The sequence below is a fragment of the Triturus cristatus genome, chromosome 1_1 (assembly GCF_964204655.1).
Source record: "Triturus cristatus chromosome 1_1, aTriCri1.1, whole genome shotgun sequence".
Taxonomy (NCBI): Eukaryota; Metazoa; Chordata; class Amphibia; order Caudata; family Salamandridae; genus Triturus; species Triturus cristatus.
In genome coordinates, this window is record NC_140579.1 from 823,638,482 (window position 1) to 823,660,432 (window position 21,951).

The window sequence follows — 21,951 nt, forward strand, 5'->3', positions numbered from 1 at the left end:
GACCTGGGCACAGACAACAGAGTTCAGGAGAAGGGGTGTAGGAAGGTGGATATCGGACTATGGTTACCCCCAACTTTTTGCCTAGTGTCTAGCTGGTTTTTCGACTTAGTTGGCCTGAGATTCTGCCATTCAGGGTCTCAGGCTGTCTGCTCTTTCTTTAAAATGGACTCCATGTACCCTAGGTACATTCCCAATTGGTAAGGATCACCTTATTGGACCCTGTACAGTGTACCCTAGGTACCCCAGGGCATAGGTGTACCCTAGGCCTCCCAGGGGCTGCAGCATGTATTATGCCACCCCTGGTCTGGCCTTCCAATCAGACACACCTGGCGAATCACTCAGCTGGGGCAAGGTCGTGTAATCACCCCTTGCTTAGATATTGTATACCTATATCTACCCTTAAAATAGACACATGTGTACCTATCAGTCACTCCTATGGCAGGCCTTAACAATCCTGGAGGCAGGGTGCTTGGTAACATGTGAGATGGTGCTCTAGCATGAGCTGAGCCTGTCTGCAGCTTTCGGAACCATGTCCTTATAGCTGTTCTAGGATATAGCCTACCATATACTCTTAAAGTGCCTTATAATCTTAAACGGTTATGGTAACTATGGTTAGGCTTTATCGAAACATGTCGTGTAAGGTGTCTAACACTTTGGAATAATACCCCCATACCATTTCTGGTGATGAGGATATTATTCCCCCTTTCTAGAGGGAGAGACATGTTAAAATCCTACTTTGCTGTTTAACTCTAACCAAAGCCTCAGCATCACAAAATGGATGCTGCTGCCACAGACACAAGTCTGACCTCCTGCTGCTGGGAGTGATCCCGGCAAGGGAGGCTTGGACAATAGGTTTCCAGCTTGGGGAGGTGCTAGCACCTCCCCAGACAGACTTTAGTGTATTGGGGCAGGGAGGGCTGAAAGGAATGAGACATGCCTGGGGCACACAAGGTGTCCCATGCATAGTCCAGTTCAAACCGGTGCTGGGGCACACCAGCCCCAGTCCTGGCGCGAAACTGGACAAAGGGAAGGGGGTGTAACCACCCCCCTCCCAGGTCCCACCCATAAGGCGTGACCTAGCAGATAACCCAGCCCCCCAGATTAGTATAAGAGTGGTAGCTGGGCCCCAGGAGATTAGATTATCCTGAACCTGCAACTTGAACAGAAACTCTGGACCTTCGACATTCGACGAAAGAAGAAGACTGAAGAATCTCCCTTGTGGCCAAGGAGTGGCTATCCTGTGCAAACAGGCACCATCAAGAGACTACCCTTTGCTTTGCTGAAGTTCTACGAGGGACCGACTGCAGAGCCCGACCAGAGCCTTGACTTCCAGACTTCTCCGACCCTGATCCACATCCACAGCCGAGCTGAGATCCGTGGAGGCGACGAGAGACGTGGGACCGGCTACCTGGGAAAAGTGGCTAGTATCTTCCAGCGCAGCTTCTGAGGCACCCTTGAAGTTGTGCACCGGGGATTGAGAAGCCCCAACCCCAAGCACCATCTGCACCGAAGATCAGCCCCCCCACACTCCACGAGTCCTGCGTGGGGCCCTTCTGCATTTTCCTGCTTGCCGCGTCTGTCCGGTTGCTTGCCCGTTGGCTAGTGGCCTCTGTGACGACGCATCCTGAAATCTTCACTGCTGGTTTGGCTCCTCCAGACTGGCTCCCGCTTCCTTACAAAAGAGAAGCACCCCAGAACTTCCTGGTCTGCACCAGAAGCAAGTCCTCCGTTCTTCGTGGGTTCTGCTTGCCGAGGCTTGGTGAGTCCTAGTTCAACTTCGACACTGCCGACAGCAAGAGCCTTCGTGGGACAGCTCGCCTCCTGGTCCTGGTCGTCCTCGACGTCTCCTGGTCCCCGTGGCTGCAGCGACAAGCTTCACCTTCACCTGCAATCTTCACAACATCGCCTGGTTCCTTCCTGGTTCCACGTGGTCACTGGCTAGTGACCTTGACTCTGTCCCTTCTGCTTGCAGGTCTCCTCTCTTCTTGATCCCAGCCTTGGGATCCACCGGACACTCTTCACTGACTGCCTGTCAGCAACTTTCCTTCAGGCATCCATAGAAGTCCACGACGAAACCCGACGCAAGTTCACACCTATGCACCCGCAGCCCGTGGGCTAGGTAACTTGGGTACTTCGGTGCTCACAAGGGTAGTGACTATCCTAGGGTCTAGTTTCTGAGTCTCGACTCTCTAGCTGCTTCAGAAGTGTCCTTAAACTGTTAATTTCTAACTGCTAGTAATTCTATCGACTTTTACGCATTACGCGTGAGTGTTTCCACTCTGCACCTGAATCCCGTGGGCCTCCCACTTCCTAACTGTGGCTAGTGTAGTGTAGCCCCAGCGATTCCCTAGGCCTAGGCCTATCCTATTTCCGTGACAGTGGTCCTTATACAACTTCTTTAGTATATGGTTTGCGTGGCCCCTAGGGCCTAACTGTATTACTTACCTGTGTGACTTAATGTATGCTTATATAAGACTGTGTTGTACTTACCTCTAATCTCATAAAGAGTGCTGAGGGTTTGACTAGAATAAATACACTTTATTTTATATATATATCTGTTGTGGTGTCCTTTCATTTGGTATTCAAGGGATTATATATGGTATCACAGCTGGCTTCACATGCCATTCAGAGTTTAGCCTAAGACTGCTCTTGTCCATGCTACCACTAGGATAGCTGGTCTATAAAGTTGACTTTACAACCAATCACCATAAGGGTTGTTTGGACTGATATAAGGTGTACACTAGAACTAGTGACATCATACATCAGGCCAACTTCTCACAAGGGGTCTCACAACAGACCACGCGGGGCAGGCAGGAGGAGCAGTTACAGCACAACAGACCAGGGAGGGCAGAAGGGTGTGGCAGTAAAATGGACCATGGAGGACAGGAGGAAGGGGATAGGGCATGGCATGTGGACAGGCAGGGTGGAGGTGGCAGGGACAGGTTACAGTCATCTGACAATGCTAGGCAGGTGGGAGGGGAGTGGCAGCTCAACAGAACACTCAGAGTAGATAGGAGTGGCAGGTCAATGGAACATGGTGGGCAAAAAGGATGGAGCAGGGGCATGCACAAAGACATCGGAGGGCAGGGGGAAGAAGGAATAGGGGCAGCAAGCTAAGCACAAAGGCTAAGCAGGAGGTCAATGATGGGCCATAGAATTGGGCAATGGAGGGCAGGAGGAGTGGACTGGTACATCATGCTAAATGGAGGGCAGTGGCAGCACATCAGACCATGCATGGCAGGAGGGAGGAGGCTAGTCCATGGATTCAGACAACAGAGGATAGGGAGGAGGTGGATGGGGCAGCAAGCTAACTGTTCAGAGAAGGTGGGTATTAGGAACCTTATTGTTTTTAAAATATGTGTCTGTGCGAACTACTTAAAATATGAACAAGTATGCAGCATAATCTCACTTTTATTCAGGAAGAAGAGGACGTTTGTGACTGTGACTCCGGGCTCACTTGGCAGAAACACCCCCTGACCCTCCACCCCCATCGCAAAATGTAATGCCCGTGAAAAGGGTAGGTGGACGGAGTGTTATATAGAACATAGTCCTGAGAGCACGATTGAAAATGAAAACTAGATATAGTATATGATATAAACTATGCACCAAAAAGTGTGATATAAGATGAACCGGGGCATGAAATATAATATGCAATACATTGTGCGCAATGACAGATTCATTGGAGAGCGCGAGGTAGCACAGGCACTAGCGCGTGCTATGCGATATGCGCCTTGGAGTGTAATATGCACAGGGCAGTGTTGTGTAACCTAACTAGTCTCTAAAGTTGTAATATAAAATATGTGCTGGGGAGTGTAACGTTGCATATGCACTGTGACAAAGATATGGATGCCAGATTGTAATATGTATGGCATAGCGCTGTGCGTTATAACATAGGCATCGAGGAAGGCACGTTAGATGGGGCAATATAACCCGTGCGAAGGCAAGTGTGGCACGACATATTCACGGGGTGGTGTTACAGTGCACATGGGCTAGAGAGTGTCATAGCATACGCACTAGCTGGTGGAATACAACACAGAGGTGTGTGGCACTCGGCGGGCACTGGTGGGTGTGTTGGAGCTTAGATTTCACCTATAAAATGTATGCATTATTATATGACAAAAAGCTGCAGACATGAGTTTTATAATGGCACGCAGATTGTGGAAAAGCAAGTTGTAAACATAGAGCTTCAGTTTGGAGGTGCTTTTATGTGAAAACATGCTTAATTAGTTGAACAACCATGCTTATATTTGATTAATCCATATGTAATCTCACTATAGAATGCACATTAATTTAGAAAATGTATTTGTACCTTTAAAATGGCATCATGTATTTTTGCAAGAGTAGAAATGTGCTGAATTGTGTTTCACAGTGTAGAAAACCACGTGATTTTAGTTTGCTTTAGTGGACTAAACTGAAACAGTTTGGCATGTGCTACTTTTTCCCTAGCAACTTTCAATGAACGGGCTCTGATAACTAAATAACCTGCCTACCGCTTCCTCCGACCTTCAAAATGTTGCATATTTTTGTAGCCTGTTTAAACGTGGAGAGAAGAACACACTTTTTTTTCATAAATCACAAGACTGAAATTTGAACAGGGACAAGCCTGATTAATGACGTATCCAGTCAGCCCATGGGGAGATGATATGTCTTGAAGTTCTGATTGGACCAGCTATGAGGACTGAGCACGTGAACTTTTACTTGAAATATGGCTTACAAGTGGGAGGAGTGCTCCTTTTTGCCTTGCTATTTGCCTCCCTCCAGGCCCAGTTTCTGTGCTGAACACAGAGACAGGGAGGGGCTGCATTCTGTGGGGGCTATGGTGCAGCTTGAGACAGAGACACAGACTAGCACCGCGAAGCAGAGGCAGAGGGAAAGAGCTAAAAGGATCAGAACAGATTTAGATTTTAGGTGCTAAACTGCATTTATTTCTCTTTATGGGATATTTTTGCCATTATTAATTATTGATTAACCTTGTAAGACTTACTCTTTTTCTTAGAGACTTTTTAAGAGTTTTGACTGACAATTTGCGCCACATTTCCCTTCCTATATGTGATGCTTATATGCAGACTGTAATATGTTCTGTATTAATGCTATTTTTCAATTCTGTAACCTGAATGATATTTGACTAATGAATAAAGAGTCAGAGAACCTTAACTTTTGACTTATATTAAACCCTTTAAAATAACTCACCACTCTCATTATTGCCTCTAATATTGTTTGCATTTAATTTTTATATATATGTAAAGTCTCCTGTTTGGTGAAACACGGTCATCAAAAGATCCATCATTTTTCACCCTTTACAGCGGTAAACCATAGGTGATGTGGTTTTGAATAGGGAAATTACCAGGTAATTACCGCAGGATCAGTTTTTGGTAGCAGAGGATGGTTTGTTATTGTTTGGTTTAGTGATTATTGCTTGTACATTGCTTATTGATCTTGGTTATTGATTGGTATTGATTTATGTACTAACACTCTATGTTGAGTTACGTTGAGTTTTATGTTGTTTTTGACGACTTCTGGGATGTAGGAAGTCGGATATTTGTAATGATTCCGTAGTAGGGCAGAGGTACGCGCTGCTCTCGGGAAAGATGGAATTATTGTTGCCCTGTGACCATCCTTTGCTACCAGAAAAAATGATGCAGCGCGGAGTGCAAAATCCCTCCCTACCGTCACGGACCAAAAGATCTCACATACACACACTATCCATACATTCGCTGGTGGGGCCCATAAAACCAACATTCACTCACCATCAGTCCGTGCGAGAGGCGATTATCCCTCGAAGCACTGGAAATGAGGGGGAAAATACCACTTCTTCCCTAATGAGCAACAAATCTACACAACCTTATAATACTCATTAGGCCCTGAATTTCACCTTTGGTATTTCTCTCATAAACGGGACGGATCAGTTAGTTGTAGGTTTAAGTGAATTTTTAATACTCTAATTAACCTTTTCATTAACACAATTCAATGAATAAACAACCCAACTCATTTCTGTAGATGTTCAAATCCAAATTTATATTAATATTGCAAATTTAAATCATTCATTTGATCAAGTTGCCATTCATATTTACCTATTCTGGCTAAAGTCGTCCTCTATGTCAAATTTGGCAGTCTCGCAAATCTATGCCCATCAATTTTAGTAGGTTCAGTTCATCAGGAGTTTGGGCATTAATTCAGTCCGTCAAAGATTCAGGCTAACAGCTGTCCTGCAGTGTCACCGTCCTCTCCGTCAGCATATCATCAAGAAATCGAAGAAGCGACTCTCAACCTCTCTATTCTATGGGTTTTTATAATAATTTCAATAACAAAATGTAACAAAAATTAGTTTTAAACTGTTCTGAATGGCTGATCAGGGGTCGTCCTACAAAGTTCTCATAAGGTTTAGTCCATGGTGTCAGCATACTTGCTGGTTCCGGTTTTTTAAGAAAGTCTTTTGTCTGTAGTGTTGGCACTATTCCCAGTGCGACCTTGATAAGTACAGCTTGCCTGGGGTCAGGACGAGGCCATTGTTGCTCATCTTAGCGCAGGCGCACTTCACCCAAGCCTTGTTCAGCGTTGGCAGTCGGGTTAGGCACCAAAGGCAGCCATCGTTTGATAGGCCAGAATGGTCAACTTAAGCAAAGAAACACAAAAACTTAATTAATACATAAAAATGACTATGCAAATGTTATTCCCTCCCTAATACCCATATGTGTGTATTTATCTAGCCAAAAGCAACACTCAATGCGGTTTATACTTACTAAATAAAGCACGAATCACAATTACATCACAAAAGCGACATATATCATGCAGTATTCTAATTGTCTATCATTAATATGCGTACAGGGTTTAGTTTACGTAATTAATTAAGCCATGCAGATGCAAATCCCACGTGTAATTCATATATTAGTAAGGTTGGTATATATTTTCCACATCACTCCAATCCGTTAGTTCGATTATAATTAATTAATTAATCTTATTAATAAACAACATGCAAAATGGGGTGGGTATACAAAATTTTGCATAACCCGCTCCAGCAGGTGTAACACAGCATTGGGCTCAGCCAGGAGCACGCTGTGACTCTCAAGTGAGGTTTGTCTCCTTTCCAGAGAGTAAAATAAAAAGTATTACACATCCGGCGGTGGATGTGTGTTTTATTAACCGTGAGGGGGGTTTCTTGCATAGTTTGGTCGAATTTTTGTCGAATCCCCTTTGAATGGCTTGGTGTGCGTGTGTATTAAATGTGCCCGTCAATAGCTACCCATGTTTGTATAAATAAACGACAAGGGTGTCTACTTGGAGAGTACCCACCGGCGGGGGCGCCGGGATTAGGCACGGTAGGGCGTCAGACACGTCAGAGCTTCACTAGCGGTGTAAATACATTCCACGTGGATTAATTGTATGCATAGTCGCCTTTTAATGAATATTACGCAAATCGTCACGGTGATAGGTACATACGGTTTATCCAGCATGTCCTAGGTGTTCCTATAAATATATATATTTTTAAAATAATAAAAAACAAAGGCCGGCCCCGGGGGATGGGGTCCCCGGGGCCATAAGTGGCCTGAGGAGGGGGGCAACGCAGCCCCCTCCCGAAAGAATAAAATAAAAAAAAAAGGCCATGACACGATTAAGGCCTTGGGAGGGCCAAATTAATTTTTTTCAACAAAAAAAATTAGGGTGCAGGCCCTGGGGGATGGGGTCCCCAGAGCCCATAAATTAGAAAAAGAAGGGGAGCCACACAGCCCTCCTTCTTAAAAAAATAAAATAAATAAAAGACCGGCATCGCGCAGGAGGCCACGCCCCCTCCTTGCAGCACTCTGCAAACGCGCCCCCTGGCCAGTTGTAAGTTGGGGAATTAATTCCCCTTCAATACTGAGGGTCCCTGAGGGCCAACTAGCCCAACAGGTATCTCCAGTATGCGCCAGGGAGCTGCGTTGCAGACAGGTGTTCTGAGGCCACGCCCCTTTTTACACCTCTATGCAACGCAGTTCTGTGGCGCTTACTGGAGGTACCTAGTGGGCTAGTTTGACCTTAGGGACCCTTAGGATTCAAGGGGACTTAATCTCTCAACTTAGAACGGCCACAGGGCGTGTTGACACAGTGGTGAAGGGAGGGGACGGGGCATGAGGTGACATGTGCAAACACGCCCTGTGGCGCGTTTTAAGTTGGGGAAATAATTCCCTTTCAATGCTGAGGGACCCTGGGGGCCAACTAGCCCACCAGGTGCTTCAAGTAAGCGCCGCTGCTCTGCGTTGCAGAGAGGTGGTGCAGGCCGTGCCCCTTTTTACACCTCTCTGCAATGGCACTTACTGGACGTACCTAGTGGGCTATTTTGCCCCTAGGGACCCTCAGGATTCAAGGGGACTTAATCTCCCAAATTAAAAAACGGCCACAGGGCGTGTTTACACAGTGGGGAAGGGAGGGGACGGGGCCTGAGGTGACGTGTGCAAACACGCCCTATGTCGCGTTTTAAGTTGGGGAAATAATTCCCCTTCAATCCTGAGGGCCCCTGGGGGCTAACTAGCCCACCAGGTGCTTCCAGTAAGCGCCACTGGGCTGCGTTGCAGAGAGGTGGTCCAGGCCATGCCACTTTTTACACCTCTCTGCAATGCAGCTCTGTGGTGCTTACTGGAGGTACCTAGTGGGCTAGCTGGACCCTCAGGATTCAAATGAACTTAATCTCCCAACTAAAAACGCCCACAGGGCGTGTTTACACAGTGGTGAAGGGAGGGGACGGGGCCTGAGATAACATCTGCAAACATGCTCTGTGGCGCGTTTTAAGTTGGGGAAATAATTCCCCTTCAATCCTGAGGGACCCTGGGGGCCAACTAGCCCGCCAGGTGCTTCCAGTAAGCACCACTGTGCTGCGTTGCAGAGAGGTGGTCTAGGCCGTGCCCCTTTTTACATTTCTCTGCAACGCAGCTCTGTGGCGCTTACTGGAGGTACCTAGTGGTCTAGTTGGACCCTAGGGACCCTCAGGATTCAAGGGGACTTAATCTCCCAACTTAAAATGGCCACAGGGCGTGTTTACACAGTGGGGAAGGGAGGGGATGGGGTCTGAGGTGACGTGTGCAAACACGCCCTGTGGCGCGTTTTAAGAGGTAGTTTTAATCCCCTGCCCTATTATATACTTGGGGCTTACAGAGGAGGTCATGCTAATCACAGGGGGACCCCAACGCATAGTGTTCCCTAGTGTATGTAGGTGTTTTCACTGTATTCTGAGTGTCTTTTAACATAGCACTGGCTCTAGGACTGGTTAGTCAGACTCAGTTACCACCAGTATCCGTCTGAAAAAGTTGAGGGTACAGGATGATTTTGCAACAAGGCTTCTTTCTGCTCTTCTGTTTGTTCTTTCTGCACGTTATCCTTCTTCCTGCACTTTTCTTCATCTTTGATGACTTCTGTTGCTTCTTTCTGCATTTCTTTTTTTTCTTTCTGTGCGTTTTTTCTTCTTTCTTCACATGTCCTATCTCTGTAGGCAGAGTTAGAAATTAGCATTTAAAAAACCTTTGAAATTCACTGAAAAAAACATAGGTTTCAGGCACGTTATAGTTAGGAATTAGCATTTAAAAAACTTTAGAAATTCACTGAAAAAACCATAGGTTTCAGGGGCGTTATAGTTAGCTGGACTTTTCACTCGTACAAAACCATTGAAATTCCCCTGTTATAGTTAGTTCAGCTAACTATAACTCGCACGCCCGCAATGCACTGCTGATGACGTCACATATTACATCACTCATGACATGGTCAGTGACATCACTCATGACATCACTGATGACATCTCAAATGACATCACTGATTACATCATCCTTGTGATAGAGTGGCAGACCTCCTCTCCCCCTAATATAACCATTGATACACACATTCAAAAATAGAAACTAAAAATTTCAAAACAATGGACATACCAATACCAGTTACAACAACCTATTCAGTAATTCTAAGATCCATATAAACATCCACTCATTCACCAACAGTCCTATACAGTCACTCATACATGTACTCACTCATCATATGTACTCATACACCTATACATCCTGTTACACAACGCCACTCATCCATAGAGTTACTCACACACATAGTCACTCATGCTAATAAAGAATCAAACATCCATTTACTTGCATATACAGTTATACACACACCACCACACTTACTTCTACAGAAACTTACACATACTTAGTATTTTAAACAATCACTTATAGAAACACATACTTATTCATACAGGAACTCTTTCAATCTCTCACTCTCACATATACTCACTTATATACACCAATAGTCACATATACTAGTTTAAAACATATGTAGTTACTCATAAAGACACTATTGAGACAGTCATTCACTCACTAACACACCCATGCACACTCTCATCCACCCATACAGTCCTGCACACATGCTGTCTTCAACACATACAAACAGTGAGTCACTCATTCATGCACCTATGCACTACGTAATACCCCCCATCGAACCATACAGACACTCAGACACTCATACTGATACTCAAAAAAACAACTAATAACCTATATAGACACTCATGTAGCTACTCACCAACCCATGCAGCCACTTATACACAAAGTGAGAGACTGATACAGATTTTACATATTTAAACATTACTCACTAAGCCATGTATTCACTAGGATACACTTAATCAGTCAGTTATACAATCAATTTTTCAAAAACAAATCATCCATTTAGACACTTATATACCCATTTATTCTTCCATTGACCTTGAGATATACATATATCAAACATATGTAATTTTCAGAAAAACACACATTCACTGGATGATGTCATCAGTGATGTCATCAGTGATGTCATTTGAGATGTCATCAGTGATGTCATGAGTGATGTCACTGACCATGTCATGAGTGATGTAATATTTGACGTCCTCAGCAGTGCATTGTGGGCGCGCGAGTTATAGTTAGCTTAACTAACTATAACGGGGAATTTCAATGGTTTTGTACGAGTGAAAAGTCCAGCTAACTATAACGCCCCTGAAACCTATGGTTTTTCCAGTGAATTTCTAAAGTTTTTTAAATGCAAATTTCTAACTATAACGTGCCTGAAACCTATGGTTTTTCAGTGAATACATATATATATATATATATATTTTGATTGTAAAAATATGAATAATGGATGGAAGACTTACACAACTTTCCAACTAAGACATCACCAAAGAGAAACAACACGTTGCACTTGCAGCAGGTGAGTGGGTGTGTGATGTTTGTGTGTGTGTGTTGAAGGTGTTGAAGAAGAGGAGGTGAAATGAAGTATGTTCAGGAGAGAGTGAAAACATGGTGCACAAGAAGAAAGAGATGACATGTAAGATATGCATATTGAAGATTTCAGAAAGCTGTGGGGACAAAAAGGATATGTGTTAAGAGAAGATATTTCCATTTCACATTACCTTAACAAAATCATTGTTACTCATTTGTTTGATACACCTAAAACTCATTGGCAAAGCCAATAGGTCTGGCTTGTGTCAGTCTTATATCCCATTGTTGTGTTATGCCTGAAGTAGTAACTGAAAAATCCAATTGTTATGGTATGTGGAACCTAATGTGATATTGAAGAATGGTTCTTGGTTTTACAATCTGATGCTGCATATTCAGTGCAATTATGTGTCAGGTTTTAGGGCTGTGGCAGTCTGCTACCCAATTCCAATGGTGTCAAAGTTTGTCATCCTCATTTTGCTGTGCTGTCATTTACTGTACTACAAATACATTCAAATTCAACTGTTATCAAAATAATATCTTTTTAATTTGAAAGAGTCTTCATCATATTTTTTGCATGCCACTGCTGTATCAGTTCATGTGGGATATTCTAAAGGATTCTATCTGGCTCAACCCTCCCTATTAATTTCCATGAATGCCAGGGAAAAGCTGCATCACAGAAGGACTAACACACACTGTGGGTTTATAAACCTGTTTAGCATAACAAATGTGTGATCAGGTCCAGGTTGATTGTGATGATTCAAGAAGATTTATTCAAGTTGGTTACAGATCAGTAGTACAGTAGTAATTCAGCCCACCAGGAGCAGCCAGAAAGGCGCTCAGCCCTTCTCCAACTGTGTATTTCATAGATCAACATTCCATATTACATCATCTCCACAGTGTTCCACTGGTGGAGCAGTGAATGACAAGAACAGCACTATAACCAAGATACTACATATCCGCCTTTCTTCCCGAAGGAAAACAGAAAAGAGAAATAAAGAATTAGATGTAGAAGCTAGAAGAACAAAATAGAGAGGAGAGTACTAGGGAGAACAGAGCGGAGGTAGAAAGAAAGAAAACAAGCAAAAGTCTTAAAGAAACAGATAAATAACCTGATTCCCATCCTCCTTTCTATAATGAGAAAAAGAAATTAAGAAAAGAAAGAGAAACCATCAAAGAGTACTCTCTGTACACCAACTGGCCAGGTAAGTATACAAGAGAGCAATCTATATCAGGAGAATAGAAGATGACAGAGAAGAAGAGAAATACATTATATAACTCATACTTCTCCATAATATAATAAACATTTGAGTTAAAACAAAATAGAAAAGAACTGGGCTACAGTGTTGAGAATGAAAAAAAAAACAGAGTTGAGAGAAAAACGCCCAGTCTAACGTGGACTAATGCAGTATAGTTAATGGACAAGAACCAAACTATACAAACATTTGGGTAAAATATGAACGTGCAGAGGCAACCACAAGAGAGGTCTGTACATAGCACTAAGTAGTGAGGGTGTAAACTGTGAAATATACCTCAACTGGAGGTCTATTGATATGCACAACGAAAAAGGGAAAAACCCCAAAACACACCTCGCTTAGAGGTCAAGAAATGTGCATGTATGTTGGGGACAACAGTGTGCACTGAAACAAAAGAGACATACCTCGTAGAGAGGTCAATGTTGTGCACTAGAGTAGTGGGAATACAACCCACGTGAAACACCCCATGAAGAGGTAAAAACAATGTGCACTGTAATAAAAGACACATACCTCGTGGAGAGGTCAATGTTGTGCACTAGAGTAGCAGGAATACAACCCACGTGAAACACCTCGTGAAGAGGTAAAAACATTGTGCACTATAATAAATAGGCAAGAACCCATAAACAAAACCTTAGACACTCTATGTAGAGTAAAAACGTACACGTAACCCAGGACTGAAACCTAGACATTGTGCGCTGTGTGAAAGAAAGTAAAATTATTGTGCACTGATCAGGAAACTAAGCACTTGTAAAGAAAAGAAAAGTTAAGCTGTAAACCTAACATATACAAAGAATCTTGTGGACCTATAATATTGTTAAAGAACATGCCTTTCCCATGACAAACATGGTCAAAACAATTTTGAAAACAATATGCAGTCTTTCAAAACGCATAAAGTAAAAGATCCCATGCGTGGTCAGAGATGTCCTGTAAATAGAATGAAAAGTCTCGAAACCAATTTGCCCACTAGATGGCAGCGTAACCCTGGCATAGAATACAGAAGAATTAAAACTGCGCAAAAACAAACTCTCACCATACAGTTCAATATCGACGTTACACTTGAGCAAATACCGATAAAATAAATCACTGTCCATGTCGTAACGGCACAGTCGCACATTCCCGTTGGCTCATGTTTGAAATAAACAACTTTATTGCTCAAACGGAAACGTGGTTGGCAGAGCACATAATCGTGGTTGGCAGAGCACAGAATCGTGGTTGGCCCAATAGAGCTTAACCGCTAGACACGGAGCGTGATTGGCAAAGTAGAGTGGTTAGCATGAAGGACTTGAAAATGGCAGCATGCTATGTGCGTCCCACCGGGTGGCTCACGGCGTGTCCGTGCACACAAACATAACCAGCAGACGCAGTTGGAGACCTCAATGTAGAGAAAACGATTCCATAGAGGGGAAACGTCACAAGGAATCCAGAAAGGCTTCACTGGATACCGGCAGGTAGGACTGCACGCGCAGCGGCTTAATTGAAGTTTCCTTTGAACAGGTGCACGAGGGAAGAGAGCGCACCATGCATGTCTTGTGTCGAATATTGACACAGGCGGTTGAACTGCCAGACGTAGAGAGTATGGCTGGGCTCCACAATAAAAAAAAAATAGACTCACCACTTAAATCATTAACTGAAGAGGTGTCCAGGTTGATCGAGAGACAGCTCTTTATGAAACGACCACCACACTAGACCACCAACAAAACTGGCTGACGTCCGTTAGTGTAGTGTCGAGACACTGGAGAAACGCCTCTCCGTTGTTGAACACAAACACCTGCCCAACCCCCTCCAGCACTGCACATAAACTCCTCTATGTATATATGAATGGACAGGTACCGTAGATTAGAGCCAGTAGTCTCACAAGGTTTGCTGAAAGCAGAAACACCTCATTCCACGCAGGGAACACAAACTCATTCAGTCAATAATTACCTTGCTTGATGAAGCACTGTAGACACAAACGTAGGCAAGGAAACTTGATCTTGTGAGGCACATGCAGGACCTGGATTGTGCAGCTACGGATGTACAACACAGAGGATACAAGCACAGGCAGCAGTTGATTACCTTGCTTGTGGAGGTGCTGCATGCGTAGCAAGGACAGACCATTTGAGATGCTGTGGGAACAGCAGGCAGAGACTTGAGCTGCGAAGAGACTAGAACTGGCACTATTGAGTGGAGGGCGACCGGTGGGAGGTCACTGGTGGGGCTGAAATGTGCCAGAGATGAATAGATGAAAATGTAATTTCAGAAGATGCTTGAGGTTAAGAGTAGGTACTCCAGACTTGAAGTTGAAGGCCTCAGAAGTAGCAGACGCAGGTTCTTTGGTTCAACTCATCACCATAAAATTGTGATCAGGTCCAGGCTGATTGTGATGTTTCAAGAGGATTTATTCAAGTTGGTTACAGATCAGTAGTACAGTAGTAATTCAGCCCCACCAGGAGCAGCCAGCAAGGCGCTCAGCCCTTCTCCAACTGTGTATTTCATAGATCAACATTCCATATTACATCATCTCCACAGTGTTCCACTGGTGGAGCAGTGAATGACAAGAACAGCACTATAACCAAGATATTACAAAATGCTAATAAAGAAACATGTCAGTACATGCCTGTTTGGCCTACAGTAGAAATCAGGGTAACTTATGCATGCATGGTAAGTTTCTTAGTGCACATAGCCTTGGCTGCAGTGCACAGAGAGGTTACATTGCCGCACACAGAGGAAATAAATTAGAGGGAACATTGGTCACAGTGCTCCAAAAATTTCAGTTTCACAGAACGAGACAGGCCCTGACTGAACTTTTGGGCAGTGATCTTGCAGAGCCGCCTGAATTAGCCTCTCTCACATATGCAATTAAATCAGACTCCCGACCAAAATAGTGTCTAACATTTACAAGCTGTCAATGGGATACCGGGAAAACTTTTACACTAAAGCTCGACTTGCATGGCAAACCGACTTGGGCGTAGAGCTAGACGAGACAACGTGGAGATACTGTTGTGAGATCATGAAAAGAATTTCCCTCAATGGTAGGCATAGGCTGATTCATTTTAAGTTTTTGAATAGGGTTTACTGTACACCCGAGCGGCTATACAGATATGAGTTGCGGGACACGGCAGAATGCGAACGCTGTGAGGAATGCATAGCAGACTTTTTGCATTTAGCCTGGATATGCCCAAGAATAGCAAACTTCTGGTTCTTGGTATTTAATGAACTGGGAAACATTATAGATATGTCACTCACACCTGATCCCCTGCTAGCATTAGTGGGGTTTTCCAGGTCATTACTGAAGGTGGTCAGATGGCTGGTAGACATGGGACTGCTGATAGCCAGGAGCAGAGTGGCAATACGCTGGTCGAAAGGGCCGATCCCCACTATCACAGAATGGGCTAGAGACATGATGTATTGTAGCACACAGACTGAGAACTACAGTGAGCTTCTCCCACCGTGCAGTTGCCCTAAACATTTCTGGGCGTTGTACAAGACATATCTAACAACTAATGATAATGAGACTGAAGGCGTTGGCACTGCTGCACAAGGGGATGAGTGAACAGTTGATACAAGGTAAAATTGGCGGAGGGATGTTACTAGACAGCAACACTAAGGACAAATGGGGTGTTAGTCAATTACTGCTGATAGAGAGCGCAGAGGGGTAGAAAGGCGGTGGTAAGCCAAGGCAAGAACTGTACGCAAGGTAGAATTGAAGGCTAATTTATGACGCGAACATTGGTTGTCCAAGTGGAAAGTAGACAATGCAGGACAAAGCCACACTGACAGACTGTGATATTGTATTCTGTGTTTTATTATTGCCAATCCTGCCAAAGGTACCAAATGGAGATATGTCTCTTTGTTATTGAGAAAAAGTTAATAACGTTTTTATTTAAAAAAAAGATATTATTTGGTTTACACAGTTTGTCATACGTTCAAAAGCCACCCTGCCCACAAACTTAAGTGTGCTGTCTAATAAAGAATTTTGACGGTAGCACTTAGGCGAATTCCGGTCCCCTTTTAGGTCTCGCCTGGCGTAGGCTGCGCGCTTGCGCAGTCTCGCTAGCGAAATTTAATGATATGGGGTATTTTCTGTAAGGGGCATTAAGCCCCGCCCCTCTTTTCCATTGGCTGGCGTCACCGTTTATGCTAAACGGTGGCCAGCCCATTGGAAAAGAGCTCCTTGTGACGCATTCGCTCAGCTTTTTCGGCCGTCCCATTTGGACGGCCTTGCCTGCTTTGCGTTCGTCGCAAAAGGTTTCTTATCTTTATGGGGCCAAAGACATGGCCCCATAAAGACAAGAAACCTTTTAGCAGGCGAGCAAGCTGAGCAAATACGTCATGGCAAGTGCTTGTTGTTTTTACAACTGAGGGCAATGTCATGTTTGCTGTTTGTAATGTCACGCCACCGTCCACCCGGCGCTGCCCACCCCATCCCCTCCTTCGTTCCCCAGCCACCCCTCAAAGCCCCAGGGCAGACAGGTCCAAGCACCCGGGAGCAGCGAGCACCCGGGCATGTGCACACAAACACCATGCACTGTTAAAAAGAATTTAAAAAACACTATATTTTGAACGATTGTTCACAATCCGAAATCTGAGTCTAATTTCCCAGATCAGCGCCGATCGCGTGTTCTCGCAATGAACGACCTGCGCTAATCTATGAAACGCTTTTGTAAATAAACTCCGCTCACATATTGTGGTGCCTATAGCTCCTTTGCACTGCTTAAAAGCGGGTAAAGACGCGATGGGGGTTGCACTTCGTTCCTCAAGGCGAGGAACGGCGAGTCTGAGGCAGACAACATTTAATTGTTGACATGGTTTGAAGTGAATGTAGGCCACAGATAAAAAGCTCAGATGACCAGTTATTTCACAGACGCTTCATTTTTTTAATGACTCCTCAGCAATGTACATAGTGATGTGAAATGCCGTATTGGGGCTGGAGTCGTTTTGGAAAGCCACAGAAGCAGACTTTGTGCTCCATCTGCAGAAGATCACACGGCGCGCCGCCCGCCCCACTGTCGGAGCCGAGCTTTGTTATGTTTAATAAGTTCCATTCATAGACTTGAGCTTCACCGAGCACCACATGCTGTGCTCAGGGCCCCACCCCTCCCCTCACGTGCCTCTGTACAAATACGTAATGCAGAAGGGCTGCTGCAAGCTTTACCGACTCGGAGCCCTTTAAAAACTAAACCTGGTATTTAAACGAGAAAGAAGGGCAGCGACTTTTAACAAATCCCTTTCAAGGTTTGGAAAGAGGAAAGGGGCTACGTGGTCCAAAGTCTACCAAATATACGATCATATATGTGAGGGATTTAGGCTGAAAAATAAAGTGTTCTATTTTGTTGTAATAAACTGCGTTCATTTCTAAATGTAAAAGTACATTTTCACTCATGTCCAGCATTTGCTTTGATTTGACATTTACAACACATTGTTTACTTAATTAAAAAATTGACAATTATTAGGTAAATAGAGATTTTTCCCTCAGGCCTCGGAGGGCCGGGACAGAGTTTTGTCATACCCACCTGAGTTCATTTTACACACAGTGAATCTAACAAACATTCCTAAATGTTGGTTTTCCTGATATCACGTATAGACCCGGTGCGTCGGGCGCCGCCTTTCACCCCAGCCTCAATGCCTGGCTCTGCTGAGATGCGGAGCCCCTTCTCAGACCACCATGGTTTCCCATGGGGAGGGGGCAGCGCTGCTGGTCGCCTCATCAGCATGTGGGGACCTATGTGCAAGCGCCGGAGAGGTCTTCTGGGCACACAGAAAGGGTCACCAGCGATATTTTGTTTAACTCCGACTCAGCGAGGGTCTCTCACTACTTTTACTCTTCAATGACCCTCGTATTCAGGCTTTGCCCTCCCGATACCGCTGCTCGGATAAGATGTACTTTTCTTCAAGTGGGAGTCAGGTGTCAATACTGGGGAGTTTGGGGTGGGTGTCTCCCTTGTACCCCACCCCTGCGTGCTCCATACATACTACATAAGGGCGGGGGTCATTCAGTTCTGTAAGGGAGTGCTTAACACCCCTCCCCCCCACTCCCACCCCCCAGCCATCCAGAAGTAGAACAGCACAATACGGGAGAGTTTCAAACAGGTGTCCCTCCCCACCCCCACCCCGGTGTCAGCCCCCCCTCCCTTCTTGCACCCACCCGGGGCAAATCCCTCCTCTGGGCTTGGCCGGCGCTGTCCACGGTGCTGCACTCTGCCGGGCGTGCGGCGCTAGTGCCAGGCCGGCTCTGCTTGGCGCTGCACCGTAGTGACATCCAGTGGGTTCTGTGCGCAGTCTTCTTGCATGTCTTTCTGTCTGTCTTTCTTTGACGCCTCTATGAGTCTGTCTTTATCTTTCCCGTATTTTTTTTCTTTCACCTCTAGCTTTCCTCTCCCCCTCTTTCTACCTGTTTCCTCAGCCTTCCCGCTTTTTTTTCTCCCCTGTCCAGCCTCACGCAGAACCTGTGAGTAAAAGAGTGACAACTCCCCCAGCATCCACTCAGGTACCCAAGTACTTCCAGTTGTGCCTAAGACCGAGACCAGTCTCCGCCTGAGTGGGGCCCGCTATCGGTGCAAAGGAGCTCAGTGCATGACCTTTCAAGGGTAACTGGAAACCACGTCACACACCTCACATTGGCTACGTCCGAGCAGCACCACACATCCATATGTTGCCTGTGTTGGAATAATATTACCTACTGGCGGTCGCCAGTAGGTAGATATAGTTAGGACCTATTTTCCATAGGAAATCTGCAACATTCTATTCCCAATAAGTTTGGCGCCGGTTGACGAATCTTCGCAAAACTTTCCAAACGTCTGGCCAGCTCCGGTCCGCTCCTATCCTGAAAGTTTCATGGTGATTCGTCTAGCGGGGGCTGAGAAAAAAGGGGGGTCCAAAACGCATTTCCCCATGCAATTTCCCATAGGACCTGTTGACGCAGCTACAGCCCGAACTGCTGAACGGAATTGCACCAAATTTGGCAGAAAGGTAGACCTTGGTTGAGAGTCGTGCCTTTTGCTTAAATGGTGTAAATCAGTTCAGTAGTTCCTGAGAAAATCAAAAGTAAAATCACATATTTATCTGGCCGGAGCCTAACCACACATCTCATCGTGAGATCTGATTGGCTGTCAGCACTTCATCCAAGAAGTGTTGGCAGCCATCTTGGGACCAATATACATGATAGCACCTCATTAAAAAGCATTGCAGTTAATAGAAGGTTTTAAGACTTTAGTTGCATTATAAATCATTTGTTGATGGTACCATACTCATTTTAGGAATTGTGGTGTGTTCTAAGGTGATTTTACCATGTGAAAAAAACCTTCTGCTGTGATATCATGAATCATGTTTGAGAGAAAACTATTTTTTCATGCTTTTCCCACAGAGGTTTGGAAGGTGATCTATAAGTTAAACTGAGAGCATATTTTCTGTAAATTCACATTATCTTTCTCAGTCATGTGAGAATGAAGTCTGACATTCTCAGTAAAACATGTACATCCAACAAGGGCAGAGACTGTCAGTTGATTCCTTTGTGTTCTACTGCAGCTTCCCAGAGTGTTCTAAAGAACAACTAGAGCGCTAACAGTCCTACTTATGACAAAGGTATTGCACACCTGAAGCCATCTTGATTGGAATAAAGTGGTAACTCTTAAAACATTTAATATAAAAAGGAACAAAATGAGGGGGTTCATTTTGCCATAGAAAGTATGATTAGTGCTGCAGAAAGAAAAATTAGGGCACATTTTGAGTGACTTCTCAAATCCCCTTCTATTTCATTAAAAAATTCTGCCATGCAGACTGAAACATGCACTTTCAATACCAGCAGCAGACTTCCCTGGTGAGCAGTAGCTTTACTACAGTGATCTAATAAGCAACTAGAGTGCTAACATTCTCAATTTATGGCAAATGTGTGACACATCTGAATGCCTTCTTGATGGGATCAAAGTAAAGAACTGAAAGTATTTCCTACTGAGGAGACTGTAGTAAATGAGGAAATTAGGAAACTTCATAACAAATAAGTCTCCCAAAATGGCCACCAGAGACAAAAGAACCCAAATGTAGCACAAATATCACCCAGATGTAGCCCAAGTATAGCCCAATGACAGAATTTCCCAGAGTGTTCTTAAGAACAACTAGAGCGCTAACAGTCTTACTTATGACAAACGTATGGCACACCTGAAGCCATCTTGATTGGAATAAACTGTTAACACTTAAAACATTTAATTTAAAAAGGAACACAATGAGGGGGTTCATTTTGCCATAGAAATTATGATTAGTGCCGAAGAAAGAAAAATTAGGGCACATTTTGAGTGACTTCCCAAATCCTCTTCTATTTCATAAAAAAATGCTGATGTGCAGACTGAAACATGCACTTTTAATACTAGCAGCAGACTTCCGTGGTGAGCAGTAGCTTTACTACAGTGATCTAATGAGCAACTAGAGTGCTAACATTCAGAATTGATGGCAAATGTGTGACATATCTGAATACCTTCTTGATGGAATCAAAGTAAAAAACTGAAAGCATTTCCTACTGAGGAGATTGCAATACATGATGAAATTAGTAAACTTCATAACAAATAAATCTCTCAAGATGGCCACCAGAGACAAAAGAGCCCAAATGCAGCACAAATATCACCCAGATGTAGCCCACATGTAGCCCAATGACAGAAGTGTGCAAAACACTTATTTTTTGTGTATTTACAGATTTATATAGTGCAGACTTGTCAGGTATTGGAGTGCTTTAAATGGGCATTGGTTACATCACACAAGATCAAATTCATTTTGGTTGTAGACATGGGGAGATTAAGTGATTTGACCAGAATCACAGAATGTTGAGCTGAAGCAGAAACTCCAACCTGGTTCCCCTGTTGCAATGTCTGCAGCTCTGGAAGTAACACCACATCCTCTCCCCTAAGTGCAACATTTAATCAAGTGGTCAACTGGATAAAAAAACATAAAGATTACAAATAATTTAAAAGTTCTTTGTCGCTATTTGAAAACTCCAAAAATATGCCCTCATTTTAGTTTTTTAGAGCACTAACCATAATTTTGATGCAAATAAGACCCTCTCATGAATGTAATTTCTAAAGGAAATGCTCAGACGTTTCACACTTTTGTAATAAATATAGAATGTTAGCAATCTAGTTGTTCATTGGGATACTGTTGAGAGGCAGATGCCAGGGGCACGGACTCTGAAAATTGAAGGTAGGTAGGGGAGTGCACAGGCAACAATTTGACCACACTGGGCAGGCAGGAAGGGCAGCGGCAGCACAACAGACCATGGAGGGCAGTGGAAAGGGGGGCAGGGGCAACAAACCAACAATACAGGACTGGCAAGAGAGGCTGTGGAAATATAATAGACCATTGTGGGCAGAAGGAAGAGGCAGTGGTAGTACAACCATGCATGCCAACAGACCTGTTTCAGCCAGGAAACGTCCAATGTTTTGAAGCTCAAATGGGCTTTATTTGATCTGTCTCCTGTCTACAATCTCCTCTTTTTCAATGTAACTCAAAGGGAAAAATCAATACCCCAGTTTTTTTTCAAAATC

The 21,951-nt window shown here is 44.2% G+C and overlaps 1 long non-coding RNA gene across 1 annotated transcript in view; it reads left to right on the forward strand.

The window, feature by feature from the left end:
• Nucleotides 1–21,951, forward strand: part of LOC146871124 (uncharacterized) — an 836,775-nt gene that overhangs the window by 408,006 nt on the left and 406,818 nt on the right. Inside the window, exon 2 of the long non-coding RNA XR_014959505.1 lies at nt 1,794–2,119. This is a non-coding gene — a long non-coding RNA (uncharacterized LOC146871124). The remainder of the gene's footprint in view (nt 1–1,793; nt 2,120–21,951) is intronic.